The sequence below is a fragment of the Atractosteus spatula genome, chromosome 10 (genome assembly GCF_055471065.1).
Source record: "Atractosteus spatula isolate fAtrSpa1 chromosome 10, fAtrSpa1.hap1, whole genome shotgun sequence".
In the NCBI taxonomy this organism is placed as follows: domain Eukaryota; kingdom Metazoa; phylum Chordata; class Actinopteri; order Semionotiformes; family Lepisosteidae; genus Atractosteus; species Atractosteus spatula.
This window is the reverse complement of record NC_142715.1, coordinates 27,356,887-27,381,427: the sequence shown is the minus strand read 5'-3', so window position 1 is coordinate 27,381,427 and position 24,541 is coordinate 27,356,887. Positions and strand designations below refer to the sequence as shown.

Genomic DNA, 24,541 nt, shown 5'->3' with positions numbered 1-24,541 from the left:
TAGAGCGGGGACGAAGGCAGTGAAGAGAGAGAACGTGGGAAGAAGAGAAAAACGCAAGGGAAAAAAAGCAGCGTCGTAAAAGAGGTGACGGAGCTGTCCTCTCTATAAGAAGGGTGCCAGCGAGCCTTGCTCTCGCTTACGGCCACACCCCCTTGAGCACGCCTGATCTCGTCTGATCTCGGAAGCTAAACAGGGATGGGCCTGGTTAGTACTTGGATGGGAGACCGCCTGGGAATACCAGGTGCTGTAAGCTTTTAAGCGCAGGAGGCGCCCTATCCCCGCTCGCTCGCTCATTCCCCTGTTCACACGTGCAGTGCGGCTTGTCCGTCTGTTTATTTGTCAGCTTTGGCGAGACACGGGTGCTTGTGTATTAGCGTGAGCGTTTTTTATTCTGATCATGAACAGTTTTACAAGTCCGCAAAGGATCGAGGAAAGGTTTATCGCCAGCTGAAAAGAGACACAGCGCTTCGGCTGTGGAGACTTGTTCGGCTGGCGTTCGGGGAGTCGCGTTTTTCAGAATTGTATTGAGATCGTTTTCCACAGAGCTCAGATGTCAAAGCACAGCAGCAGCTCTCCACAGCGATCCTCTATAGCGCCCTTTCTCCCGCAGCTCCGTCCTCATTGGAAGGAAGCAAGAGTGAAAGGCTGAAGTGAAATAGAGCGGGGACGAAGGCAGTGAAGAGAGAGAACGTGGGAAGAAGAGAAAAACGCAAGGGAAAAAAAGCAGCGTCGTAAAAGAGGTGACGGAGCTGTCCTCTCTATAAGAAGGGTGCCAGCGAGCCTTGCTCTCGCTTACGGCCACACCCCCTTGAGCACGCCTGATCTCGTCTGATCTCGGAAGCTAAACAGGGATGGGCCTGGTTAGTACTTGGATGGGAGACCGCCTGGGAATACCAGGTGCTGTAAGCTTTTAAGCGCAGGAGGCGCCCTATCCCCGCTCGCTCGCTCATTCCCCTGTTCACACGTGCAGTGCGGCTTGTCCGTCTGTTTATTTGTCAGCTTTGGCGAGACACGGGTGCTTGTGTATTAGCGTGAGCGTTTTTTATTCTGATCATGAACAGTTTTACAAGTCCGCAAAGGATCGAGGAAAGGTTTATCGCCAGCTGAAAAGAGACACAGCGCTTCGGCTGTGGAGACTTGTTCGGCTGGCGTTCGGGGAGTCGCGTTTTTCAGAATTGTATTGAGATCGTTTTCCACAGAGCTCAGATGTCAAAGCACAGCAGCAGCTCTCCACAGCGATCCTCTATAGCGCCCTTTCTCCCGCAGCTCCGTCCTCATTGGAAGGAAGCAAGAAAAAAGCAGCGTCGTAAAAGAGGTGACGGAGCTGTCCTCTCTATAAGAAGGGTGCCAGCGAGCCTTGCTCTCGCTTACGGCCACACCCCCTTGAGCACGCCTGATCTCGTCTGATCTCGGAAGCTAAACAGGGATGGGCCTGGTTAGTACTTGGATGGGAGACCGCCTGGGAATACCAGGTGCTGTAAGCTTTTAAGCGCAGGAGGCGCCCTATCCCCGCTCGCTCGCTCATTCCCCTGTTCACACGTGCAGTGCGGCTTGTCCGTCTGTTTATTTGTCAGCTTTGGCGAGACACGGGTGCTTGTGTATTAGCGTGAGCGTTTTTTATTCTGATCATGAACAGTTTTACAAGTCCGCAAAGGATCGAGGAAAGGTTTATCGCCAGCTGAAAAGAGACACAGCGCTTCGGCTGTGGAGACTTGTTCGGCTGGCGTTCGGGGAGTCGCGTTTTTCAGAATTGTATTGAGATCGTTTTCCACAGAGCTCAGATGTCAAAGCACAGCAGCAGCTCTCCACAGCGATCCTCTATAGCGCCCTTTCTCCCGCAGCTCCGTCCTCATTGGAAGGAAGCAAGAAAAAAGCAGCGTCGTAAAAGAGGTGACGGAGCTGTCCTCTCTATAAGAAGGGTGCCAGCGAGCCTTGCTCTCGCTTACGGCCACACCCCCTTGAGCACGCCTGATCTCGTCTGATGTCGGAAGCTAAACAGGGATGGGCCTGGTTAGTACTTGGATGGGAGACCGCCTGGGAATACCAGGTGCTGTAAGCTTTTAAGCGCAGGAGGCGCCCTATCCCCGCTCGCTCGCTCATTCCCCTGTTCACACGTGCAGTGCGGCTTGTCCGTCTGTTTATTTGTCAGCTTTGGCGAGACACGGGTGCTTGTGTATTAGCGTGAGCGTTTTTTATTCTGATCATGAACAGTTTTACAAGTCCGCAAAGGATCGAGGAAAGGTTTATCGCCAGCTGAAAAGAGACACAGCGCTTCGGCTGTGGAGACTTGTTCGGCTGGCGTTCGGGGAGTCGCGTTTTTCAGAATTGTATTGAGATCGTTTTCCACAGAGCTCAGATGTCAAAGCACAGCAGCAGCTCTCCACAGCGATCCTCTATAGCGCCCTTTCTCCCGCAGCTCCGTCCTCATTGGAAGGAAGCAAGAAAAAAGCAGCGTCGTAAAAGAGGTGACGGAGCTGTCCTCTCTATAAGAAGGGTGCCAGCGAGCCTTGCTCTCGCTTACGGCCACACCCCCTTGAGCACGCCTGATCTCGTCTGATCTCGGAAGCTAAACAGGGATGGGCCTGGTTAGTACTTGGATGGGAGACCGCCTGGGAATACCAGGTGCTGTAAGCTTTTAAGCGCAGGAGGCGCCCTATCCCCGCTCGCTCGCTCATTCCCCTGTTCACACGTGCAGTGCGGCTTGTCCGTCTGTTTATTTGTCAGCTTTGGCGAGACACGGGTGCTTGTGTATTAGCGTGAGCGTTTTTTATTCTGATCATGAACAGTTTTACAAGTCCGCAAAGGATCGAGGAAAGGTTTATCGCCAGCTGAAAAGAGACACAGCGCTTCGGCTGTGGAGACTTGTTCGGCTGGCGTTCGGGGAGTCGCGTTTTTCAGAATTGTATTGAGATCGTTTTCCACAGAGCTCAGATGTCAAAGCACAGCAGCAGCTCTCCACAGCGATCCTCTATAGCGCCCTTTCTCCCGCAGCTCCGTCCTCATTGGAAGGAAGCAAGAGTGAAAGGCTGAAGTGAAATAGAGCGGGGACGAAGGCAGTGAAGAGAGAGAACGTGGGAAGAAGAGAAAAACGCAAGGGAAAAAAAGCAGCGTCGTAAAAGAGGTGACGGAGCTGTCCTCTCTATAAGAAGGGTGCCAGCGAGCCTTGCTCTCGCTTACGGCCACACCCCCTTGAGCACGCCTGATCTCGTCTGATCTCGGAAGCTAAACAGGGATGGGCCTGGTTAGTACTTGGATGGGAGACCGCCTGGGAATACCAGGTGCTGTAAGCTTTTAAGCGCAGGAGGCGCCCTATCCCCGCTCGCTCGCTCATTCCCCTGTTCACACGTGCAGTGCGGCTTGTCCGTCTGTTTATTTGTCAGCTTTGGCGAGACACGGGTGCTTGTGTATTAGCGTGAGCGTTTTTTATTCTGATCATGAACAGTTTTACAAGTCCGCAAAGGATCGAGGAAAGGTTTATCGCCAGCTGAAAAGAGACACAGCGCTTCGGCTGTGGAGACTTGTTCGGCTGGCGTTCGGGGAGTCGCGTTTTTCAGAATTGTATTGAGATCGTTTTCCACAGAGCTCAGATGTCAAAGCACAGCAGCAGCTCTCCACAGCGATCCTCTATAGCGCCCTTTCTCCCGCAGCTCCGTCCTCATTGGAAGGAAGCAAGAAAAAAGCAGCGTCGTAAAAGAGGTGACGGAGCTGTCCTCTCTATAAGAAGGGTGCCAGCGAGCCTTGCTCTCGCTTACGGCCACACCCCCTTGAGCACGCCTGATCTCGTCTGATCTCGGAAGCTAAACAGGGATGGGCCTGGTTAGTACTTGGATGGGAGACCGCCTGGGAATACCAGGTGCTGTAAGCTTTTAAGCGCAGGAGGCGCCCTATCCCCGCTCGCTCGCTCATTCCCCTGTTCACACGTGCAGTGCGGCTTGTCCGTCTGTTTATTTGTCAGCTTTGGCGAGACACGGGTGCTTGTGTATTAGCGTGAGCGTTTTTTATTCTGATCATGAACAGTTTTACAAGTCCGCAAAGGATCGAGGAAAGGTTTATCGCCAGCTGAAAAGAGACACAGCGCTTCGGCTGTGGAGACTTGTTCGGCTGGCGTTCGGGGAGTCGCGTTTTTCAGAATTGTATTGAGATCGTTTTCCACAGAGCTCAGATGTCAAAGCACAGCAGCAGCTCTCCACAGCGATCCTCTATAGCGCCCTTTCTCCCGCAGCTCCGTCCTCATTGGAAGGAAGCAAGAGTGAAAGGCTGAAGTGAAATAGAGCGGGGACGAAGGCAGTGAAGAGAGAGAACGTGGGAAGAAGAGAAAAACGCAAGGGAAAAAAAGCAGCGTCGTAAAAGAGGTGACGGAGCTGTCCTCTCTATAAGAAGGGTGCCAGCGAGCCTTGCTCTCGCTTACGGCCACACCCCCTTGAGCACGCCTGATCTCGTCTGATCTCGGAAGCTAAACAGGGATGGGCCTGGTTAGTACTTGGATGGGAGACCGCCTGGGAATACCAGGTGCTGTAAGCTTTTAAGCGCAGGAGGCGCCCTATCCCCGCTCGCTCGCTCATTCCCCTGTTCACACGTGCAGTGCGGCTTGTCCGTCTGTTTATTTGTCAGCTTTGGCGAGACACGGGTGCTTGTGTATTAGCGTGAGCGTTTTTTATTCTGATCATGAACAGTTTTACAAGTCCGCAAAGGATCGAGGAAAGGTTTATCGCCAGCTGAAAAGAGACACAGCGCTTCGGCTGTGGAGACTTGTTCGGCTGGCGTTCGGGGAGTCGCGTTTTTCAGAATTGTATTGAGATCGTTTTCCACAGAGCTCAGATGTCAAAGCACAGCAGCAGCTCTCCACAGCGATCCTCTATAGCGCCCTTTCTCCCGCAGCTCCGTCCTCATTGGAAGGAAGCAAGAGTGAAAGGCTGAAGTGAAATAGAGCGGGGACGAAGGCAGTGAAGAGAGAGAACGTGGGAAGAAGAGAAAAACGCAAGGGAAAAAAAGCAGCGTCGTAAAAGAGGTGACGGAGCTGTCCTCTCTATAAGAAGGGTGCCAGCGAGCCTTGCTCTCGCTTACGGCCACACCCCCTTGAGCACGCCTGATCTCGTCTGATCTCGGAAGCTAAACAGGGATGGGCCTGGTTAGTACTTGGATGGGAGACCGCCTGGGAATACCAGGTGCTGTAAGCTTTTAAGCGCAGGAGGCGCCCTATCCCCGCTCGCTCGCTCATTCCCCTGTTCACACGTGCAGTGCGGCTTGTCCGTCTGTTTATTTGTCAGCTTTGGCGAGACACGGGTGCTTGTGTATTAGCGTGAGCGTTTTTTATTCTGATCATGAACAGTTTTACAAGTCCGCAAAGGATCGAGGAAAGGTTTATCGCCAGCTGAAAAGAGACACAGCGCTTCGGCTGTGGAGACTTGTTCGGCTGGCGTTCGGGGAGTCGCGTTTTTCAGAATTGTATTGAGATCGTTTTCCACAGAGCTCAGATGTCAAAGCACAGCAGCAGCTCTCCACAGCGATCCTCTATAGCGCCCTTTCTCCCGCAGCTCCGTCCTCATTGGAAGGAAGCAAGAAAAAAGCAGCGTCGTAAAAGAGGTGACGGAGCTGTCCTCTCTATAAGAAGGGTGCCAGCGAGCCTTGCTCTCGCTTACGGCCACACCCCCTTGAGCACGCCTGATCTCGTCTGATCTCGGAAGCTAAACAGGGATGGGCCTGGTTAGTACTTGGATGGGAGACCGCCTGGGAATACCAGGTGCTGTAAGCTTTTAAGCGCAGGAGGCGCCCTATCCCCGCTCGCTCGCTCATTCCCCTGTTCACACGTGCAGTGCGGCTTGTCCGTCTGTTTATTTGTCAGCTTTGGCGAGACACGGGTGCTTGTGTATTAGCGTGAGCGTTTTTTATTCTGATCATGAACAGTTTTACAAGTCCGCAAAGGATCGAGGAAAGGTTTATCGCCAGCTGAAAAGAGACACAGCGCTTCGGCTGTGGAGACTTGTTCGGCTGGCGTTCGGGGAGTCGCGTTTTTCAGAATTGTATTGAGATCGTTTTCCACAGAGCTCAGATGTCAAAGCACAGCAGCAGCTCTCCACAGCGATCCTCTATAGCGCCCTTTCTCCCGCAGCTCCGTCCTCATTGGAAGGAAGCAAGAGTGAAAGGCTGAAGTGAAATAGAGCGGGGACGAAGGCAGTGAAGAGAGAGAACGTGGGAAGAAGAGAAAAACGCAAGGGAAAAAAAGCAGCGTCGTAAAAGAGGTGACGGAGCTGTCCTCTCTATAAGAAGGGTGCCAGCGAGCCTTGCTCTCGCTTACGGCCACACCCCCTTGAGCACGCCTGATCTCGTCTGATCTCGGAAGCTAAACAGGGATGGGCCTGGTTAGTACTTGGATGGGAGACCGCCTGGGAATACCAGGTGCTGTAAGCTTTTAAGCGCAGGAGGCGCCCTATCCCCGCTCGCTCGCTCATTCCCCTGTTCACACGTGCAGTGCGGCTTGTCCGTCTGTTTATTTGTCAGCTTTGGCGAGACACGGGTGCTTGTGTATTAGCGTGAGCGTTTTTTATTCTGATCATGAACAGTTTTACAAGTCCGCAAAGGATCGAGGAAAGGTTTATCGCCAGCTGAAAAGAGACACAGCGCTTCGGCTGTGGAGACTTGTTCGGCTGGCGTTCGGGGAGTCGCGTTTTTCAGAATTGTATTGAGATCGTTTTCCACAGAGCTCAGATGTCAAAGCACAGCAGCAGCTCTCCACAGCGATCCTCTATAGCGCCCTTTCTCCCGCAGCTCCGTCCTCATTGGAAGGAAGCAAGAGTGAAAGGCTGAAGTGAAATAGAGCGGGGACGAAGGCAGTGAAGAGAGAGAACGTGGGAAGAAGAGAAAAACGCAAGGGAAAAAAAGCAGCGTCGTAAAAGAGGTGACGGAGCTGTCCTCTCTATAAGAAGGGTGCCAGCGAGCCTTGCTCTCGCTTACGGCCACACCCCCTTGAGCACGCCTGATCTCGTCTGATCTCGGAAGCTAAACAGGGATGGGCCTGGTTAGTACTTGGATGGGAGACCGCCTGGGAATACCAGGTGCTGTAAGCTTTTAAGCGCAGGAGGCGCCCTATCCCCGCTCGCTCGCTCATTCCCCTGTTCACACGTGCAGTGCGGCTTGTCCGTCTGTTTATTTGTCAGCTTTGGCGAGACACGGGTGCTTGTGTATTAGCGTGAGCGTTTTTTATTCTGATCATGAACAGTTTTACAAGTCCGCAAAGGATCGAGGAAAGGTTTATCGCCAGCTGAAAAGAGACACAGCGCTTCGGCTGTGGAGACTTGTTCGGCTGGCGTTCGGGGAGTCGCGTTTTTCAGAATTGTATTGAGATCGTTTTCCACAGAGCTCAGATGTCAAAGCACAGCAGCAGCTCTCCACAGCGATCCTCTATAGCGCCCTTTCTCCCGCAGCTCCGTCCTCATTGGAAGGAAGCAAGAAAAAAGCAGCGTCGTAAAAGAGGTGACGGAGCTGTCCTCTCTATAAGAAGGGTGCCAGCGAGCCTTGCTCTCGCTTACGGCCACACCCCCTTGAGCACGCCTGATCTCGTCTGATCTCGGAAGCTAAACAGGGATGGGCCTGGTTAGTACTTGGATGGGAGACCGCCTGGGAATACCAGGTGCTGTAAGCTTTTAAGCGCAGGAGGCGCCCTATCCCCGCTCGCTCGCTCATTCCCCTGTTCACACGTGCAGTGCGGCTTGTCCGTCTGTTTATTTGTCAGCTTTGGCGAGACACGGGTGCTTGTGTATTAGCGTGAGCGTTTTTTATTCTGATCATGAACAGTTTTACAAGTCCGCAAAGGATCGAGGAAAGGTTTATCGCCAGCTGAAAAGAGACACAGCGCTTCGGCTGTGGAGACTTGTTCGGCTGGCGTTCGGGGAGTCGCGTTTTTCAGAATTGTATTGAGATCGTTTTCCACAGAGCTCAGATGTCAAAGCACAGCAGCAGCTCTCCACAGCGATCCTCTATAGCGCCCTTTCTCCCGCAGCTCCGTCCTCATTGGAAGGAAGCAAGAGTGAAAGGCTGAAGTGAAATAGAGCGGGGACGAAGGCAGTGAAGAGAGAGAACGTGGGAAGAAGAGAAAAACGCAAGGGAAAAAAAGCAGCGTCGTAAAAGAGGTGACGGAGCTGTCCTCTCTATAAGAAGGGTGCCAGCGAGCCTTGCTCTCGCTTACGGCCACACCCCCTTGAGCACGCCTGATCTCGTCTGATCTCGGAAGCTAAACAGGGATGGGCCTGGTTAGTACTTGGATGGGAGACCGCCTGGGAATACCAGGTGCTGTAAGCTTTTAAGCGCAGGAGGCGCCCTATCCCCGCTCGCTCGCTCATTCCCCTGTTCACACGTGCAGTGCGGCTTGTCCGTCTGTTTATTTGTCAGCTTTGGCGAGACACGGGTGCTTGTGTATTAGCGTGAGCGTTTTTTATTCTGATCATGAACAGTTTTACAAGTCCGCAAAGGATCGAGGAAAGGTTTATCGCCAGCTGAAAAGAGACACAGCGCTTCGGCTGTGGAGACTTGTTCGGCTGGCGTTCGGGGAGTCGCGTTTTTCAGAATTGTATTGAGATCGTTTTCCACAGAGCTCAGATGTCAAAGCACAGCAGCAGCTCTCCACAGCGATCCTCTATAGCGCCCTTTCTCCCGCAGCTCCGTCCTCATTGGAAGGAAGCAAGAGTGAAAGGCTGAAGTGAAATAGAGCGGGGACGAAGGCAGTGAAGAGAGAGAACGTGGGAAGAAGAGAAAAACGCAAGGGAAAAAAAGCAGCGTCGTAAAAGAGGTGACGGAGCTGTCCTCTCTATAAGAAGGGTGCCAGCGAGCCTTGCTCTCGCTTACGGCCACACCCCCTTGAGCACGCCTGATCTCGTCTGATCTTGGAAGCTAAACAGGGATGGGCCTGGTTAGTTCTTGGATGGGAGACCGCCTGGGAATACCAGGTGCTGTAAGCTTTTAAGCGCAGGAGGCGCCCTATCCCCGCTCGCTCGCTCATTCCCCTGTTCACACGTGCAGTGCGGCTTGTCCGTCTGTTTATTTGTCAGCTTTGGCGAGACACGGGTGCTTGTGTATTAGCGTGAGCGTTTTTTATTCTGATCATGAACAGTTTTACAAGTCCGCAAAGGATCGAGGAAAGGTTTATCGCCAGCTGAAAAGAGACACAGCGCTTCGGCTGTGGAGACTTGTTCGGCTGGCGTTCGGGGAGTCGCGTTTTTCAGAATTGTATTGAGATCGTTTTCCACAGAGCTCAGATGTCAAAGCACAGCAGCAGCTCTCCACAGCGATCCTCTATAGCGCCCTTTCTCCCGCAGCTCCGTCCTCATTGGAAGGAAGCAAGAAAAAAGCAGCGTCGTAAAAGAGGTGACGGAGCTGTCCTCTCTATAAGAAGGGTGCCAGCGAGCCTTGCTCTCGCTTACGGCCACACCCCCTTGAGCACGCCTGATCTCGTCTGATCTCGGAAGCTAAACAGGGATGGGCCTGGTTAGTACTTGGATGGGAGACCGCCTGGGAATACCAGGTGCTGTAAGCTTTTAAGCGCAGGAGGCGCCCTATCCCCGCTCGCTCGCTCATTCCCCTGTTCACACGTGCAGTGCGGCTTGTCCGTCTGTTTATTTGTCAGCTTTGGCGAGACACGGGTGCTTGTGTATTAGCGTGAGCGTTTTTTATTCTGATCATGAACAGTTTTACAAGTCCGCAAAGGATCGAGGAAAGGTTTATCGCCAGCTGAAAAGAGACACAGCGCTTCGGCTGTGGAGACTTGTTCGGCTGGCGTTCGGGGAGTCGCGTTTTTCAGAATTGTATTGAGATCGTTTTCCACAGAGCTCAGATGTCAAAGCACAGCAGCAGCTCTCCACAGCGATCCTCTATAGCGCCCTTTCTCCCGCAGCTCCGTCCTCATTGGAAGGAAGCAAGAGTGAAAGGCTGAAGTGAAATAGAGCGGGGACGAAGGCAGTGAAGAGAGAGAACGTGGGAAGAAGAGAAAAACGCAAGGGAAAAAAAGCAGCGTCGTAAAAGAGGTGACGGAGCTGTCCTCTCTATAAGAAGGGTGCCAGCGAGCCTTGCTCTCGCTTACGGCCACACCCCCTTGAGCACGCCTGATCTCGTCTGATCTCGGAAGCTAAACAGGGATGGGCCTGGTTAGTACTTGGATGGGAGACCGCCTGGGAATACCAGGTGCTGTAAGCTTTTAAGCGCAGGAGGCGCCCTATCCCCGCTCGCTCGCTCATTCCCCTGTTCACACGTGCAGTGCGGCTTGTCCGTCTGTTTATTTGTCAGCTTTGGCGAGACACGGGTGCTTGTGTATTAGCGTGAGCGTTTTTTATTCTGATCATGAACAGTTTTACAAGTCCGCAAAGGATCGAGGAAAGGTTTATCGCCAGCTGAAAAGAGACACAGCGCTTCGGCTGTGGAGACTTGTTCGGCTGGCGTTCGGGGAGTCGCGTTTTTCAGAATTGTATTGAGATCGTTTTCCACAGAGCTCAGATGTCAAAGCACAGCAGCAGCTCTCCACAGCGATCCTCTATAGCGCCCTTTCTCCCGCAGCTCCGTCCTCATTGGAAGGAAGCAAGAAAAAAGCAGCGTCGTAAAAGAGGTGACGGAGCTGTCCTCTCTATAAGAAGGGTGCCAGCGAGCCTTGCTCTCGCTTACGGCCACACCCCCTTGAGCACGCCTGATCTCGTCTGATCTCGGAAGCTAAACAGGGATGGGCCTGGTTAGTACTTGGATGGGAGACCGCCTGGGAATACCAGGTGCTGTAAGCTTTTAAGCGCAGGAGGCGCCCTATCCCCGCTCGCTCGCTCATTCCCCTGTTCACACGTGCAGTGCGGCTTGTCCGTCTGTTTATTTGTCAGCTTTGGCGAGACACGGGTGCTTGTGTATTAGCGTGAGCGTTTTTTATTCTGATCATGAACAGTTTTACAAGTCCGCAAAGGATCGAGGAAAGGTTTATCGCCAGCTGAAAAGAGACACAGCGCTTCGGCTGTGGAGACTTGTTCGGCTGGCGTTCGGGGAGTCGCGTTTTTCAGAATTGTATTGAGATCGTTTTCCACAGAGCTCAGATGTCAAAGCACAGCAGCAGCTCTCCACAGCGATCCTCTATAGCGCCCTTTCTCCCGCAGCTCCGTCCTCATTGGAAGGAAGCAAGAGTGAAAGGCTGAAGTGAAATAGAGCGGGGACGAAGGCAGTGAAGAGAGAGAACGTGGGAAGAAGAGAAAAACGCAAGGGAAAAAAAGCAGCGTCGTAAAAGAGGTGACGGAGCTGTCCTCTCTATAAGAAGGGTGCCAGCGAGCCTTGCTCTCGCTTACGGCCACACCCCCTTGAGCACGCCTGATCTCGTCTGATCTCGGAAGCTAAACAGGGATGGGCCTGGTTAGTACTTGGATGGGAGACCGCCTGGGAATACCAGGTGCTGTAAGCTTTTAAGCGCAGGAGGCGCCCTATCCCCGCTCGCTCGCTCATTCCCCTGTTCACACGTGCAGTGCGGCTTGTCCGTCTGTTTATTTGTCAGCTTTGGCGAGACACGGGTGCTTGTGTATTAGCGTGAGCGTTTTTTATTCTGATCATGAACAGTTTTACAAGTCCGCAAAGGATCGAGGAAAGGTTTATCGCCAGCTGAAAAGAGACACAGCGCTTCGGCTGTGGAGACTTGTTCGGCTGGCGTTCGGGGAGTCGCGTTTTTCAGAATTGTATTGAGATCGTTTTCCACAGAGCTCAGATGTCAAAGCACAGCAGCAGCTCTCCACAGCGATCCTCTATAGCGCCCTTTCTCCCGCAGCTCCGTCCTCATTGGAAGGAAGCAAGAGTGAAAGGCTGAAGTGAAATAGAGCGGGGACGAAGGCAGTGAAGAGAGAGAACGTGGGAAGAAGAGAAAAACGCAAGGGAAAAAAAGCAGCGTCGTAAAAGAGGTGACGGAGCTGTCCTCTCTATAAGAAGGGTGCCAGCGAGCCTGGCTCTCGCTTGCGGCCACACCCCCTTGAGCACGCCTGATCTCGTCTGATCTCGGAAGCTAAACAGGGATGGGCCTGGTTAGTACTTGGATGGGAGACCGCCTGGGAATACCAGGTGCTGTAAGCTTTTAAGCGCAGGAGGCGCCCTATCCCCGCTCGCTCGCTCATTCCCCTGTTCACACGTGCAGTGCGGCTTGTCCGTCTGTTTATTTGTCAGCTTTGGCGAGACACGGGTGCTTGTGTATTAGCGTGAGCGTTTTTTATTCTGATCATGAACAGTTTTACAAGTCCGCAAAGGATCGAGGAAAGGTTTATCGCCAGCTGAAAAGAGACACAGCGCTTCGGCTGTGGAGACTTGTTCGGCTGGCGTTCGGGGAGTCGCGTTTTTCAGAATTGTATTGAGATCGTTTTCCACAGAGCTCAGATGTCAAAGCACAGCAGCAGCTCTCCACAGCGATCCTCTATAGCGCCCTTTCTCCCGCAGCTCCGTCCTCATTGGAAGGAAGCAAGAGTGAAAGGCTGAAGTGAAATAGAGCGGGGACGAAGGCAGTGAAGAGAGAGAACGTGGGAAGAAGAGAAAAACGCAAGGGAAAAAAAGCAGCGTCGTAAAAGAGGTGACGGAGCTGTCCTCTCTATAAGAAGGGTGCCAGCGAGCCTTGCTCTCGCTTACGGCCACACCCCCTTGAGCACGCCTGATCTCGTCTGATCTCGGAAGCTAAACAGGGATGGGCCTGGTTAGTACTTGGATGGGAGACCGCCTGGGAATACCAGGTGCTGTAAGCTTTTAAGCGCAGGAGGCGCCCTATCCCCGCTCGCTCGCTCATTCCCCTGTTCACACGTGCAGTGCGGCTTGTCCGTCTGTTTATTTGTCAGCTTTGGCGAGACACGGGTGCTTGTGTATTAGCGTGAGCGTTTTTTATTCTGATCATGAACAGTTTTACAAGTCCGCAAAGGATCGAGGAAAGGTTTATCGCCAGCTGAAAAGAGACACAGCGCTTCGGCTGTGGAGACTTGTTCGGCTGGCGTTCGGGGAGTCGCGTTTTTCAGAATTGTATTGAGATCGTTTTCCACAGAGCTCAGATGTCAAAGCACAGCAGCAGCTCTCCACAGCGATCCTCTATAGCGCCCTTTCTCCCGCAGCTCCGTCCTCATTGGAAGGAAGCAAGAGTGAAAGGCTGAAGTGAAATAGAGCGGGGACGAAGGCAGTGAAGAGAGAGAACGTGGGAAGAAGAGAAAAACGCAAGGGAAAAAAAGCAGCGTCGTAAAAGAGGTGACGGAGCTGTCCTCTCTATAAGAAGGGTGCCAGCGAGCCTTGCTCTCGCTTACGGCCACACCCCCTTGAGCACGCCTGATCTCGTCTGATCTCGGAAGCTAAACAGGGATGGGCCTGGTTAGTACTTGGATGGGAGACCGCCTGGGAATACCAGGTGCTGTAAGCTTTTAAGCGCAGGAGGCGCCCTATCCCCGCTCGCTCGCTCATTCCCCTGTTCACACGTGCAGTGCGGCTTGTCCGTCTGTTTATTTGTCAGCTTTGGCGAGACACGGGTGCTTGTGTATTAGCGTGAGCGTTTTTTATTCTGATCATGAACAGTTTTACAAGTCCGCAAAGGATCGAGGAAAGGTTTATCGCCAGCTGAAAAGAGACACAGCGCTTCGGCTGTGGAGACTTGTTCGGCTGGCGTTCGGGGAGTCGCGTTTTTCAGAATTGTATTGAGATCGTTTTCCACAGAGCTCAGATGTCAAAGCACAGCAGCAGCTCTCCACAGCGATCCTCTATAGCGCCCTTTCTCCCGCAGCTCCGTCCTCATTGGAAGGAAGCAAGAAAAAAGCAGCGTCGTAAAAGAGGTGACGGAGCTGTCCTCTCTATAAGAAGGGTGCCAGCGAGCCTTGCTCTCGCTTACGGCCACACCCCCTTGAGCACGCCTGATCTCGTCTGATCTCGGAAGCTAAACAGGGATGGGCCTGGTTAGTACTTGGATGGGAGACCGCCTGGGAATACCAGGTGCTGTAAGCTTTTAAGCGCAGGAGGCGCCCTATCCCCGCTCGCTCGCTCATTCCCCTGTTCACACGTGCAGTGCGGCTTGTCCGTCTGTTTATTTGTCAGCTTTGGCGAGACACGGGTGCTTGTGTATTAGCGTGAGCGTTTTTTATTCTGATCATGAACAGTTTTACAAGTCCGCAAAGGATCGAGGAAAGGTTTATCGCCAGCTGAAAAGAGACACAGCGCTTCGGCTGTGGAGACTTGTTCGGCTGGCGTTCGGGGAGTCGCGTTTTTCAGAATTGTATTGAGATCGTTTTCCACAGAGCTCAGATGTCAAAGCACAGCAGCAGCTCTCCACAGCGATCCTCTATAGCGCCCTTTCTCCCGCAGCTCCGTCCTCATTGGAAGGAAGCAAGAGTGAAAGGCTGAAGTGAAATAGAGCGGGGACGAAGGCAGTGAAGAGAGAGAACGTGGGAAGAAGAGAAAAACGCAAGGGAAAAAAAGCAGCGTCGTAAAAGAGGTGACGGAGCTGTCCTCTCTATAAGAAGGGTGCCAGCGAGCCTTGCTCTCGCTTACGGCCACACCCCCTTGAGCACGCCTGATCTCGTCTGATCTCGGAAGCTAAACAGGGATGGGCCTGGTTAGTACTTGGATGGGAGACCGCCTGGGAATACCAGGTGCTGTAAGCTTTTAAGCGCAGGAGGCGCCCTATCCCCGCTCGCTCGCTCATTCCCCTGTTCACACGTGCAGTGCGGCTTGTCCGTCTGTTTATTTGTCAGCTTTGGCGAGACACGGGTGCTTGTGTATTAGCGTGAGCGTTTTTTATTCTGATCATGAACAGTTTTACAAGTCCGCAAAGGATCGAGGAAAGGTTTATCGCCAGCTGAAAAGAGACACAGCGCTTCGGCTGTGGAGACTTGTTCGGCTGGCGTTCGGGGAGTCGCGTTTTTCAGAATTGTATTGAGATCGTTTTCCACAGAGCTCAGATGTCAAAGCACAGCAGCAGCTCTCCACAGCGATCCTCTATAGCGCCCTTTCTCCCGCAGCTCCGTCCTCATTGGAAGGAAGCAAGAAAAAAGCAGCGTCGTAAAAGAGGTGACGGAGCTGTCCTCTCTATAAGAAGGGTGCCAGCGAGCCTTGCTCTCGCTTACGGCCACACCCCCTTGAGCACGCCTGATCTCGTCTGATCTCGGAAGCTAAACAGGGATGGGCCTGGTTAGTACTTGGATGGGAGACCGCCTGGGAATACCAGGTGCTGTAAGCTTTTAAGCGCAGGAGGCGCCCTATCCCCGCTCGCTCGCTCATTCCCCTGTTCACACGTGCAGTGCGGCTTGTCCGTCTGTTTATTTGTCAGCTTTGGCGAGACACGGGTGCTTGTGTATTAGCGTGAGCGTTTTTTATTCTGATCATGAACAGTTTTACAAGTCCGCAAAGGATCGAGGAAAGGTTTATCGCCAGCTGAAAAGAGACACAGCGCTTCGGCTGTGGAGACTTGTTCGGCTGGCGTTCGGGGAGTCGCGTTTTTCAGAATTGTATTGAGATCGTTTTCCACAGAGCTCAGATGTCAAAGCACAGCAGCAGCTCTCCACAGCGATCCTCTATAGCGCCCTTTCTCCCGCAGCTCCGTCCTCATTGGAAGGAAGCAAGAGTGAAAGGCTGAAGTGAAATAGAGCGGGGACGAAGGCAGTGAAGAGAGAGAACGTGGGAAGAAGAGAAAAACGCAAGGGAAAAAAAGCAGCGTCGTAAAAGAGGTGACGGAGCTGTCCTCTCTATAAGAAGGGTGCCAGCGAGCCTTGCTCTCGCTTACGGCCACACCCCCTTGAGCACGCCTGATCTCGTCTGATCTCGGAAGCTAAACAGGGATGGGCCTGGTTAGTACTTGGATGGGAGACCGCCTGGGAATACCAGGTGCTGTAAGCTTTTAAGCGCAGGAGGCGCCCTATCCCCGCTCGCTCGCTCATTCCCCTGTTCACACGTGCAGTGCGGCTTGTCCGTCTGTTTATTTGTCAGCTTTGGCGAGACACGGGTGCTTGTGTATTAGCGTGAGCGTTTTTTATTCTGATCATGAACAGTTTTACAAGTCCGCAAAGGATCGAGGAAAGGTTTATCGCCAGCTGAAAAGAGACACAGCGCTTCGGCTGTGGAGACTTGTTCGGCTGGCGTTCGGGGAGTCGCGTTTTTCAGAATTGTATTGAGATCGTTTTCCACAGAGCTCAGATGTCAAAGCACAGCAGCAGCTCTCCACAGCGATCCTCTATAGCGCCCTTTCTCCCGCAGCTCCGTCCTCATTGGAAGGAAGCAAGAAAAAAGCAGCGTCGTAAAAGAGGTGACGGAGCTGTCCTCTCTATAAGAAGGGTGCCAGCGAGCCTTGCTCTCGCTTACGGCCACACCCCCTTGAGCACGCCTGATCTCGTCTGATCTCGGAAGCTAAACAGGGATGGGCCTGGTTAGTACTTGGATGGGAGACCGCCTGGGAATACCAGGTGCTGTAAGCTTTTAAGCGCAGGAGGCGCCCTATCCCCGCTCGCTCGCTCATTCCCCTGTTCACACGTGCAGTGCGGCTTGTCCGTCTGTTTATTTGTCAGCTTTGGCGAGACACGGGTGCTTGTGTATTAGCGTGAGCGTTTTTTATTCTGATCATGAACAGTTTTACAAGTCCGCAAAGGATCGAGGAAAGGTTTATCGCCAGCTGAAAAGAGACACAGCGCTTCGGCTGTGGAGACTTGTTCGGCTGGCGTTCGGGGAGTCGCGTTTTTCAGAATTGTATTGAGATCGTTTTCCACAGAGCTCAGATGTCAAAGCACAGCAGCAGCTCTCCACAGCGATCCTCTATAGCGCCCTTTCTCCCGCAGCTCCGTCCTCATTGGAAGGAAGCAAGAGTGAAAGGCTGAAGTGAAATAGAGCGGGGACGAAGGCAGTGAAGAGAGAGAACGTGGGAAGAAGAGAAAAACGCAAGGGAAAAAAAGCAGCGTCGTAAAAGAGGTGACGGAGCTGTCCTCTCTATAAGAAGGGTGCCAGCGAGCCTTGCTCTCGCTTACGGCCACACCCCCTTGAGCACGCCTGATCTCGTCTGATCTCGGAAGCTAAACAGGGATGGGCCTGGTTAGTACTTGGATGGGAGACCGCCTGGGAATACCAGGTGCTGTAAGCTTTTAAGCGCAGGAGGCGCCCTATCCCCGCTCGCTCGCTCATTCCCCTGTTCACACGTGCAGTGCGGCTTGTCCGTCTGTTTATTTGTCAGCTTTGGCGAGACACGGGTGCTTGTGTATTAGCGTGAGCGTTTTTTATTCTGATCATGAACAGTTTTACAAGTCCGCAAAGGATCGAGGAAAGGTTTATCGCCAGCTGAAAAGAGACACAGCGCTTCGGCTGTGGAGACTTGTTCGGCTGGCGTTCGGGGAGTCGCGTTTTTCAGAATTGTATTGAGATCGTTTTCCACAGAGCTCAGATGTCAAAGCACAGCAGCAGCTCTCCACAGCGATCCTCTATAGCGCCCTTTCTCCCGCAGCTCCGTCCTCATTGGAAGGAAGCAAGAAAAAAGCAGCGTCGTAAAAGAGGTGACGGAGCTGTCCTCTCTATAAGAAGGGTGCCAGCGAGCCTTGCTCTCGCTTACGGCCACACCCCCTTGAGCACGCCTGATCTCGTCTGATCTCGGAAGCTAAACAGGGATGGGCCTGGTTAGTACTTGGATGGGAGACCGCCTGGGAATACCAGGTGCTGTAAGCTTTTAAGCGCAGGAGGCGCCCTATCCCCGCTCGCTCGCTCATTCCCCTGTTCACACGTGCAGTGCGGCTTGTCCGTCTGTTTATTTGTCAGCTTTGGCGAGACACGGGTGCTTGTGTATTAGCGTGAGCGTTTTTTATTCTGATCATGAACAGTTTTACAAGTCCGCAAAGGATCGAGGAAAGGTTTATCGCCAGCTGAAAAGAGACACAGCGCTTCGGCTGTGGAGACTTGTTCGGCTGGCGTTCGGGGAGTCGCGTTTTTCAGAATTGTATTGAGATCGTTTTCCACAGAGCTCAGATGTCAAAGCACAGCAGCAGCTCTCCACAGCGATCCTCTATAGCGCCCTTTCTCCCGCAGCTCCGTCCTCATTGGAAGGAAGCAAGAAAAAAGCAGCGTCGTAAAAGAGGTGACGGAGCTGTCCTCTCTATAAGAAGGGTGCCAGCGAGCCTTGCTCTCGCTTACGGCCACACCCCCTTGAGCACGCCTGATCTCGTCTGATCTCGGAAGCTAAACAGGGATGGGCCTGGTTAGTACTTGGATGGGAGACCGCCTGGGAATACCAGGTGCTGTAAGCTTTTAAGCGCAGGAGGCGCCCTATCCCCGCTCGCTCGCTCATTCCCCTGTTCACACGTGCAGTGCGGCTTGTCCGTCTGTTTATTTGTCAGCTTTGGCGAGACACGGGTGCTTGTGTATTAGCGTGAGCGTTTTTTATTCTGATCATGAACAGTTTTACAAGTCCGCAAAGGATCGAGGAAAGGTTTATCGCCAGCTGAAAAGAGACACAGCGCTTCGGCTGTGGAGACTTGTTCGGCTGGCGTTCGGGGAGTCGCGTTTTTCAGAATTGTATTGAGATCGTTTTCCACAGAGCTCAGATGTCAAAGCACAGCAGCAGCTCTCCACAGCGATCCTCTATAGCGCCCTTTCTCCCGCAGCTCCGTCCTCATTGGAAGGAAGCAAGAAAAAAGCAGCGTCGTAAAAGAGGTGACGGAGCTGTCCTCTCTATAAGAAGGGTGCCAGCGAGCCTTGCTCTCGCTTACGGCCACACCCCCTTGAGCACGCCTGATCTCGTCTGATCTCGGAAGCTAAACAGGGATGGGCCTGGTTAGTACTTGGATGGGAGACCGCCTGGGAATACCAGGTGCTGTAAGCTTTTAAGCGCAGGAGGCGCCCTATCCCCGCTCGCTCGCTCATTCCCCTGTTCACACGTGCAGTGCGGCTTGTCCGTCTGTTTATTTGTCAGCTTTGGCGAGACACGGGTGCTTGTGTATTAGCGTGAGCGTTTTTTATTCTGATCATGAACAGTTTTACAAGTCCGCAAAGGATCGAGGAAAGGTTTATCGCCAGCTGAAAAGAGACACAGCGCTTCGGCTGTGGAGACTTGTTCGGCTGGCGTTCGGGGAGTCGCGTTTTTCAGAATTGTATTGAGATCGTTTTCCACAGAGCTCAGATGTCAAAGCACAGCAGCAGCTCTCCACAGCGATCCTCTATAGCGCCCTTTCTCCCGCAGCTCCGTCCTCATTGGAAGGAAGCAAGAAAAAAGCAGCGTCGTAAAAGAGGTGACGGAGCTGTCCTCTCTATAAGAAGGGTGCCAGCGAGCCTTGCTCTCGCTTACGGCCACACCCCCTTGAGCACGCCTGATCTCGTCTGATCTCGGAAGCTAAACAGGGATGGGCCTGGTTAGTACTTGGATGGGAGACCGCCTGGGAATACCAGGTGCTGTAAGCTTTTAAGCGCAGGAGGCGCCCTATCCCCGCTCGCTCGCTCATTCCCCTGTTCACACGTGCAGTGCGGCTTGTCCGTCTGTTTATTTGTCAGCTTTGGCGAGACACGGGTGCTTGTGTATTAGCGTGAGCGTTTTTTATTCTGATCATGAACAGTTTTACAAGTCCGCAAAGGATCGAGGAAAGGTTTATCGCCAGCTGAAAAGAGACACAGCGCTTCGGCTGTGGAGACTTGTTCGGCTGGCGTTCGGGGAGTCGCGTTTTTCAGAATTGTATTGAGATCGTTTTCCACAGAGCTCAGATGTCAAAGCACAGCAGCAGCTCTCCACAGCGATCCTCTATAGCGCCCTTTCTCCCGCAGCTCCGTCCTCATTGGAAGGAAGCAAGAGTGAAAGGCTGAAGTGAAATAGAGCGGGGACGAAGGCAGTGAAGAGAGAGAACGTGGGAAGAAGAGAAAAACGCAAGGGAAAAAAAGCAGCGTCGTAAAAGAGGTGACGGAGCTGTCCTCTCTATAAGAAGGGTGCCAGCGAGCCTTGCTCTCGCTTACGGCCACACCCCCTTGAGCACGCCTGATCTCGTCTGATCTCGGAAGCTAAACAGGGATGGGCCTGGTTAGTACTTGGATGGGAGACCGCCTGGGAATACCAGGTGCTGTAAGCTTTTAAGCGCAGGAGGCGCCCTATCCCCGCTCGCTCGCTCATTCCCCTGTTCACACGTGCAGTGCGGCTTGTCCGTCTGTTTATTTGTCAGCTTTGGCGAGACACGGGTGCTTGTGTATTAGCGTGAGCGTTTTTTATTCTGATCATGAACAGTTTTACAAGTCCGCAAAGGATCGAGGAAAGGTTTATCGCCAGCTGAAAAGAGACACAGCGCTTCGGCTGTGGAGACTTGTTCGGCTGGCGTTCGGGGAGTCGCGTTTTTCAGAATTGTATTGAGATCGTTTTCCACAGAGCTCAGATGTCAAAGCACAGCAGCAGCTCTCCACAGCGATCCTCTATAGCGCCCTTTCTCCCGCAGCTCCGTCCTCATTGGAAGGAAGCAAGAGTGAAAGGCTGAAGTGAAATAGAGCGGGGACGAAGGCAGTGAAGAGAGAGAACGTGGGAAGAAGAGAAAAACGCAAGGGAAAAAAAGCAGCGTCGTAAAAGAGGTGACGGAGCTGTCCTCTCTATAAGAAGGGTGCCAGCGAGCCTTGCTCTCGCTTACGGCCACACCCCCTTGAGCACGCCTGATCTCGTCTGATCTCGGAAGCTAAACAGGGATGGGCCTGGTTAGTACTTGGATGGGAGACCGCCTGGGAATACCAGGTGCTGTAAGCTTTTAAGCGCAGGAGGCGCCCTATCCCCGCTCGCTCGCTCATTCCCCTGTTCACACGTGCAGTGCGGCTTGTCCGTCTGTTTATTTGTCAGCTTTGGCGAGACACGGGTGCTTGTGTATTAGCGTGAGCGTTTTTTATTCTGATCATGAACAGTTTTACAAGTCCGCAAAGGATCGAGGAAAGGTTTATCGCCAGCTGAAAAGAGACACAGCGCTTCGGCTGTGGAGACTTGTTCGGCTGGCGTTCGGGGAGTCGCGTTTTTCAGAATTGTATTGAGATCGTTTTCCACAGAGCTCAGATGTCAAAGCACAGCAGCAGCTCTCCACAGCGATCCTCTATAGCGCCCTTTCTCCCGCAGCTCCGTCCTCATTGGAAGGAAGCAAGAAAAAAGCAGCGTCGTAAAAGAGGTGACGGAGCTGTCCTCTCTATAAGAAGGGTGCCAGCGAGCCTTGCTCTCGCTTACGGCCACACCCCCTTGAGCACGCCTGATCTCGTCTGATCTCGGAAGCTAAACAGGGATGGGCCTGGTTAGTACTTGGATGGGAGACCGCCTGGGAATACCAGGTGCTGTAAGCTTTTAAGCGCAGGAGGCGCCCTATCCCCGCTCGCTCGCTCATTCCCCTGTTCACACGTGCAGTGCGGCTTGTCCGTCTGTTTATTTGTCAGCTTTGGCGAGACACGGGTGCTTGTGTATTAGCGTGAGCGTTTTTTATTCTGATCATGAACAGTTTTACAAGTCCGCAAAGGATCGAGGAAAGGTTTATCGCCAGCTGAAAAGAGACACAGCGCTTCGGCTGTGGAGACTTGTTCGGCTGGCGTTCGGGGAGTCGCGTTTTTCAGAATTGTATTGAGATCGTTTTCCACAGAGCTCAGATGTCAAAGCACAGCAGCAGCTCTCCACAGCGATCCTCTATAGCGCCCTTTCTCCCGCAGCTCCGTCCTCATTGGAAGGAAGCAAGAGTGAAAGGCTGAAGTGAAATAGAGCGGGGACGAAGGCAGTGAAGAGAGAGAACGTGGGAAGAAGAGAAAAACGCAAGGGAAAAAAAGCAGCGTCGTAAAAGAGGTGACGGAGCTGTCCTCTCTATAAGAAGGGTGCCAGCGAGCCTTGCTCTCGCTTACGGCCACACCCCCTTGAGCACGCCTGATCTCGTCTGATCTCGGAAGCTAAACAGGGATGGGCCTGGTTAGTACTTGGATGGGAGACCGCCTGGGAATACCAGGTGCTGTAAGCTTTTAAGCGCAGGAGGCGCCCTATCCCCGCTCGCTCGCTCATTCCCCTGTTCACACGTGCAGTGCGGCTTGTCCGTCTGTTTATTTGTCAGCTTTGGCGAGACACGGGTGCTTGTGTATTAGCGTGAGCGTTTTTTATTCTGATCATGAACAGTTTTACAAGTCCGCAAAGGATCGAGGAAAGGTTTATCGCCAGCTGAAAAGAGACACAGCGCTTCGGCTGTGGAGACTTGTTCGGCTGGCGTTCGGGGAGTCGCGTTTTTCAGAATTGTATTGAGATCGTTTTCCACAGAGCTCAGATGTCAAAGCACAGCAGCAGCTCTCCACAGCGATCCTCTATAGCGCCCTTTCTCCCGCAGCTCCGTCCTCATTGGAAGGAAGCAAGAGTGAAAGGCTGAAGTGAAATAGAGCGGGGACGAAGGCAGTGAAGAGAGAGAACGTGGGAAGAAGAGAAAAACGCAAGGGAAAAAAAGCAGCGTCGTAAAAGAGGTGACGGAGCTGTCCTCTCTATAAGAAGGGTGCCAGCGAGCCTTGCTCTCGCTTACGGCCACACCCCCTTGAGCACGCCTGATCTCGTCTGATCTCGGAAGCTAAACAGGGATGGGCCTGGTTAGTACTTGGATGGGAGACCGCCTGGGAATACCAGGTGCTGTAAGCTTTTAAGCGCAGGAGGCGCCCTATCCCCGCTCGCTCGCTCATTCCCCTGTTCACACGTGCAGTGCGGCTTGTCCGTCTGTTTATTTGTCAGCTTTGGCGAGACACGGGTGCTTGTGTATTAGCGTGAGCGTTTTTTATTCTGATCATGAACAGTTTTACAAGTCCGCAAAGGATCGAGGAAAGGTTTATCGCCAGCTGAAAAGAGACACAGCGCTTCGGCTGTGGAGACTTGTTCGGCTGGCGTTCGGGGAGTCGCGTTTTTCAGAATTGTATTGAGATCGTTTTCCACAGAGCTCAGATGTCAAAGCACAGCAGCAGCTCTCCACAGCGATCCTCTATAGCGCCCTTTCTCCCGCAGCTCCGTCCTCATTGGAAGGAAGCAAGAAAAAAGCAGCGTCGTAAAAGAGGTGACGGAGCTGTCCTCTCTATAAGAAGGGTGCCAGCGAGCCTTGCTCTCGCTTACGGCCACACCCCCTTGAGCACGCCTGATCTCGTCTGATCTCGTCTGATCTCGGAAGCTAAACAGGGATGGGCCTGGTTAGTACTTGGATGGGAGACCGCCTGGGAATACCAGGTGCTGTAAGCTTTTAAGCGCAGGAGGCGCCCTATCCCCGCTCGCTCGCTCATTCCCCTGTTCACACGTGCAGTGCGGCTTGTCCGTCTGTTTATTTGTCAGCTTTGGCGAGACACGGGTGCTTGTGTATTAGCGTGAGCGTTTTTTATTCTGATCATGAACAGTTTTACAAGTCCGCAAAGGATCGAGGAAAGGTTTATCGCCAGCTGAAAAGAGACACAGCGCTTCGGCTGTGGAGACTTGTTCGGCTGGCGTTCGGGGAGTCGCGTTTTTCAGAATTGTATTGAGATCGTTTTCCACAGAGCTCAGATGTCAAAGCACAGCAGCAGCTCTCCACAGCGATCCTCTATAGCGCCCTTTCTCCCGCAGCTCCGTCCTCATTGGAAGGAAGCAAGAAAAAAGCAGCGTCGTAAAAGAGGTGACGGAGCTGTCCTCTCTATAAGAAGGGTGCCAGCGAGCCTTGCTCTCGCTTACGGCCACACCCCCTTGAGCACGCCTGATCTCGTCTGATCTCGGAAGCTAAACAGGGATGGGCCTGGTTAGTACTTGGATGGGAGACCGCCTGGGAATACCAGGTGCTGTAAGCTTTTAAGCGCAGGAGGCGCCCTATCCCCGCTCGCTCGCTCATTCCCCTGTTCACACGTGCAGTGCGGCTTGTCCGTCTGTTTATTTGTCAGCTTTGGCGAGACACGGGTGCTTGTGTATTAGCGTGAGCGTTTTTTATTCTGATCATGAACAGTTTTACAAGTCCGCAAAGGATCGAGGAAAGGTTTATCGCCAGCTGAAAAGAGACACAGCGCTTCGGCTGTGGAGACTTGTTCGGCTGGCGTTCGGGGAGTCGCGTTTTTCAGAATTGTATTGAGATCGTTTTCCACAGAGCTCAGATGTCAAAGCACAGCAGCAGCTCTCCACAGCGATCCTCTATAGCGCCCTTTCTCCCGCAGCTCCGTCCTCATTGGAAGGAAGCAAGAAAAAAGCAGCGTCGTAAAAGAGGTGACGGAGCTGTCCTCTCTATAAGAAGGGTGCCAGCGAGCCTTGCTCTCGCTTACGGCCACACCCCCTTGAGCACGCCTGATCTCGTCTGATCTCGGAAGCTAAACAGGGATGGGCCTGGTTAGTACTTGGATGGGAGACCGCCTGGGAATACCAGGTGCTGTAAGCTTTTAAGCGCAGGAGGCGCCCTATCCCCGCTCGCTCGCTCATTCCCCTGTTCACACGTGCAGTGCGGCTTGTCCGTCTGTTTATTTGTCAGCTTTGGCGAGACACGGGTGCTTGTGTATTAGCGTGAGCGTTTTTTATTCTGATCATGAACAGTTTTACAAGTCCGCAAAGGATCGAGGAAAGGTTTATCGCCAGCTGAAAAGAGACACAGCGCTTCGGCTGTGGAGACTTGTT

At 53.0% G+C, this 24,541-nt stretch overlaps 37 non-coding genes and 3 pseudogenes across 37 annotated transcripts; all 40 read left to right on the top strand.

Annotated features, from left to right (window-relative positions):
* Positions 1–134: 134 nt before the first annotated feature.
* Positions 135–253, top strand: LOC148826915 (5S ribosomal RNA). Its single transcript, XR_016092077.1, has one exon. It is a non-coding gene; the product is annotated as a 5S ribosomal RNA (ribosomal RNA).
* A 537-nt stretch (positions 254–790) lies between these two features.
* LOC148826914 (5S ribosomal RNA) lies at positions 791–909 on the top strand. Its single transcript, XR_016092076.1, has one exon. It is a non-coding gene; the product is annotated as a 5S ribosomal RNA (ribosomal RNA).
* A 456-nt stretch (positions 910–1,365) lies between these two features.
* LOC148826913 (5S ribosomal RNA) lies at positions 1,366–1,484 on the top strand. Its single transcript, XR_016092075.1, has one exon. It is a non-coding gene; the product is annotated as a 5S ribosomal RNA (ribosomal RNA).
* A 456-nt stretch (positions 1,485–1,940) lies between these two features.
* On the top strand, positions 1,941–2,059 carry LOC148826912 (5S ribosomal RNA; annotated as a pseudogene).
* Positions 2,060–2,515: 456 nt separating this feature from the next.
* LOC148826911 (5S ribosomal RNA) lies at positions 2,516–2,634 on the top strand. The gene has a single exon (XR_016092074.1). It is a non-coding gene; the product is annotated as a 5S ribosomal RNA (ribosomal RNA).
* A 537-nt stretch (positions 2,635–3,171) lies between these two features.
* Positions 3,172–3,290, top strand: LOC148826910 (5S ribosomal RNA). Its single transcript, XR_016092073.1, has one exon. It is a non-coding gene; the product is annotated as a 5S ribosomal RNA (ribosomal RNA).
* A 456-nt stretch (positions 3,291–3,746) lies between these two features.
* On the top strand, positions 3,747–3,865 carry LOC148826909 (5S ribosomal RNA). Its single transcript, XR_016092072.1, has one exon. It is a non-coding gene; the product is annotated as a 5S ribosomal RNA (ribosomal RNA).
* Positions 3,866–4,402: 537 nt separating this feature from the next.
* Positions 4,403–4,521, top strand: LOC148826908 (5S ribosomal RNA). Its single transcript, XR_016092071.1, has one exon. It is a non-coding gene; the product is annotated as a 5S ribosomal RNA (ribosomal RNA).
* Positions 4,522–5,058: 537 nt separating this feature from the next.
* On the top strand, positions 5,059–5,177 carry LOC148826907 (5S ribosomal RNA). Its single transcript, XR_016092070.1, has one exon. It is a non-coding gene; the product is annotated as a 5S ribosomal RNA (ribosomal RNA).
* A 456-nt stretch (positions 5,178–5,633) lies between these two features.
* Positions 5,634–5,752, top strand: LOC148826906 (5S ribosomal RNA). The gene has a single exon (XR_016092068.1). It is a non-coding gene; the product is annotated as a 5S ribosomal RNA (ribosomal RNA).
* Positions 5,753–6,289: 537 nt separating this feature from the next.
* LOC148826905 (5S ribosomal RNA) lies at positions 6,290–6,408 on the top strand. Its single transcript, XR_016092067.1, has one exon. It is a non-coding gene; the product is annotated as a 5S ribosomal RNA (ribosomal RNA).
* Positions 6,409–6,945: 537 nt separating this feature from the next.
* Positions 6,946–7,064, top strand: LOC148826904 (5S ribosomal RNA). Its single transcript, XR_016092065.1, has one exon. It is a non-coding gene; the product is annotated as a 5S ribosomal RNA (ribosomal RNA).
* Positions 7,065–7,520: 456 nt separating this feature from the next.
* Positions 7,521–7,639, top strand: LOC148826903 (5S ribosomal RNA). Its single transcript, XR_016092064.1, has one exon. It is a non-coding gene; the product is annotated as a 5S ribosomal RNA (ribosomal RNA).
* A 537-nt stretch (positions 7,640–8,176) lies between these two features.
* Positions 8,177–8,295, top strand: LOC148826902 (5S ribosomal RNA). Its single transcript, XR_016092063.1, has one exon. It is a non-coding gene; the product is annotated as a 5S ribosomal RNA (ribosomal RNA).
* Positions 8,296–8,832: 537 nt separating this feature from the next.
* LOC148826901 (5S ribosomal RNA) lies at positions 8,833–8,951 on the top strand (annotated as a pseudogene).
* Positions 8,952–9,407: 456 nt separating this feature from the next.
* Positions 9,408–9,526, top strand: LOC148826900 (5S ribosomal RNA). Its single transcript, XR_016092062.1, has one exon. It is a non-coding gene; the product is annotated as a 5S ribosomal RNA (ribosomal RNA).
* Positions 9,527–10,063: 537 nt separating this feature from the next.
* Positions 10,064–10,182, top strand: LOC148826899 (5S ribosomal RNA). The gene has a single exon (XR_016092061.1). It is a non-coding gene; the product is annotated as a 5S ribosomal RNA (ribosomal RNA).
* Positions 10,183–10,638: 456 nt separating this feature from the next.
* LOC148826898 (5S ribosomal RNA) lies at positions 10,639–10,757 on the top strand. The gene has a single exon (XR_016092060.1). It is a non-coding gene; the product is annotated as a 5S ribosomal RNA (ribosomal RNA).
* Positions 10,758–11,294: 537 nt separating this feature from the next.
* LOC148826897 (5S ribosomal RNA) lies at positions 11,295–11,413 on the top strand. Its single transcript, XR_016092059.1, has one exon. It is a non-coding gene; the product is annotated as a 5S ribosomal RNA (ribosomal RNA).
* A 537-nt stretch (positions 11,414–11,950) lies between these two features.
* On the top strand, positions 11,951–12,069 carry LOC148826896 (5S ribosomal RNA). Its single transcript, XR_016092928.1, has one exon. It is a non-coding gene; the product is annotated as a 5S ribosomal RNA (ribosomal RNA).
* Positions 12,070–12,606: 537 nt separating this feature from the next.
* Positions 12,607–12,725, top strand: LOC148826895 (5S ribosomal RNA). Its single transcript, XR_016092057.1, has one exon. It is a non-coding gene; the product is annotated as a 5S ribosomal RNA (ribosomal RNA).
* Positions 12,726–13,262: 537 nt separating this feature from the next.
* LOC148826894 (5S ribosomal RNA) lies at positions 13,263–13,381 on the top strand. The gene has a single exon (XR_016092056.1). It is a non-coding gene; the product is annotated as a 5S ribosomal RNA (ribosomal RNA).
* A 456-nt stretch (positions 13,382–13,837) lies between these two features.
* On the top strand, positions 13,838–13,956 carry LOC148826893 (5S ribosomal RNA). The gene has a single exon (XR_016092055.1). It is a non-coding gene; the product is annotated as a 5S ribosomal RNA (ribosomal RNA).
* A 537-nt stretch (positions 13,957–14,493) lies between these two features.
* LOC148826892 (5S ribosomal RNA) lies at positions 14,494–14,612 on the top strand. Its single transcript, XR_016092053.1, has one exon. It is a non-coding gene; the product is annotated as a 5S ribosomal RNA (ribosomal RNA).
* Positions 14,613–15,068: 456 nt separating this feature from the next.
* On the top strand, positions 15,069–15,187 carry LOC148826891 (5S ribosomal RNA). The gene has a single exon (XR_016092052.1). It is a non-coding gene; the product is annotated as a 5S ribosomal RNA (ribosomal RNA).
* Positions 15,188–15,724: 537 nt separating this feature from the next.
* On the top strand, positions 15,725–15,843 carry LOC148826890 (5S ribosomal RNA). The gene has a single exon (XR_016092051.1). It is a non-coding gene; the product is annotated as a 5S ribosomal RNA (ribosomal RNA).
* Positions 15,844–16,299: 456 nt separating this feature from the next.
* On the top strand, positions 16,300–16,418 carry LOC148826889 (5S ribosomal RNA). Its single transcript, XR_016092050.1, has one exon. It is a non-coding gene; the product is annotated as a 5S ribosomal RNA (ribosomal RNA).
* Positions 16,419–16,955: 537 nt separating this feature from the next.
* On the top strand, positions 16,956–17,074 carry LOC148826888 (5S ribosomal RNA). Its single transcript, XR_016092049.1, has one exon. It is a non-coding gene; the product is annotated as a 5S ribosomal RNA (ribosomal RNA).
* Positions 17,075–17,530: 456 nt separating this feature from the next.
* On the top strand, positions 17,531–17,649 carry LOC148826887 (5S ribosomal RNA). Its single transcript, XR_016092048.1, has one exon. It is a non-coding gene; the product is annotated as a 5S ribosomal RNA (ribosomal RNA).
* A 456-nt stretch (positions 17,650–18,105) lies between these two features.
* LOC148826886 (5S ribosomal RNA) lies at positions 18,106–18,224 on the top strand. The gene has a single exon (XR_016092046.1). It is a non-coding gene; the product is annotated as a 5S ribosomal RNA (ribosomal RNA).
* Positions 18,225–18,680: 456 nt separating this feature from the next.
* LOC148826885 (5S ribosomal RNA) lies at positions 18,681–18,799 on the top strand. The gene has a single exon (XR_016092045.1). It is a non-coding gene; the product is annotated as a 5S ribosomal RNA (ribosomal RNA).
* A 456-nt stretch (positions 18,800–19,255) lies between these two features.
* Positions 19,256–19,374, top strand: LOC148826884 (5S ribosomal RNA). Its single transcript, XR_016092044.1, has one exon. It is a non-coding gene; the product is annotated as a 5S ribosomal RNA (ribosomal RNA).
* A 537-nt stretch (positions 19,375–19,911) lies between these two features.
* Positions 19,912–20,030, top strand: LOC148826883 (5S ribosomal RNA). The gene has a single exon (XR_016092043.1). It is a non-coding gene; the product is annotated as a 5S ribosomal RNA (ribosomal RNA).
* A 537-nt stretch (positions 20,031–20,567) lies between these two features.
* Positions 20,568–20,686, top strand: LOC148826882 (5S ribosomal RNA). The gene has a single exon (XR_016092041.1). It is a non-coding gene; the product is annotated as a 5S ribosomal RNA (ribosomal RNA).
* A 456-nt stretch (positions 20,687–21,142) lies between these two features.
* On the top strand, positions 21,143–21,261 carry LOC148826881 (5S ribosomal RNA). The gene has a single exon (XR_016092040.1). It is a non-coding gene; the product is annotated as a 5S ribosomal RNA (ribosomal RNA).
* A 537-nt stretch (positions 21,262–21,798) lies between these two features.
* On the top strand, positions 21,799–21,917 carry LOC148826880 (5S ribosomal RNA). Its single transcript, XR_016092039.1, has one exon. It is a non-coding gene; the product is annotated as a 5S ribosomal RNA (ribosomal RNA).
* Positions 21,918–22,454: 537 nt separating this feature from the next.
* On the top strand, positions 22,455–22,573 carry LOC148826879 (5S ribosomal RNA). The gene has a single exon (XR_016092038.1). It is a non-coding gene; the product is annotated as a 5S ribosomal RNA (ribosomal RNA).
* Positions 22,574–23,029: 456 nt separating this feature from the next.
* LOC148826878 (5S ribosomal RNA) lies at positions 23,030–23,158 on the top strand (annotated as a pseudogene).
* Positions 23,159–23,614: 456 nt separating this feature from the next.
* On the top strand, positions 23,615–23,733 carry LOC148826877 (5S ribosomal RNA). Its single transcript, XR_016092037.1, has one exon. It is a non-coding gene; the product is annotated as a 5S ribosomal RNA (ribosomal RNA).
* A 456-nt stretch (positions 23,734–24,189) lies between these two features.
* On the top strand, positions 24,190–24,308 carry LOC148826876 (5S ribosomal RNA). The gene has a single exon (XR_016092035.1). It is a non-coding gene; the product is annotated as a 5S ribosomal RNA (ribosomal RNA).
* Positions 24,309–24,541: the final 233 nt, after the last annotated feature.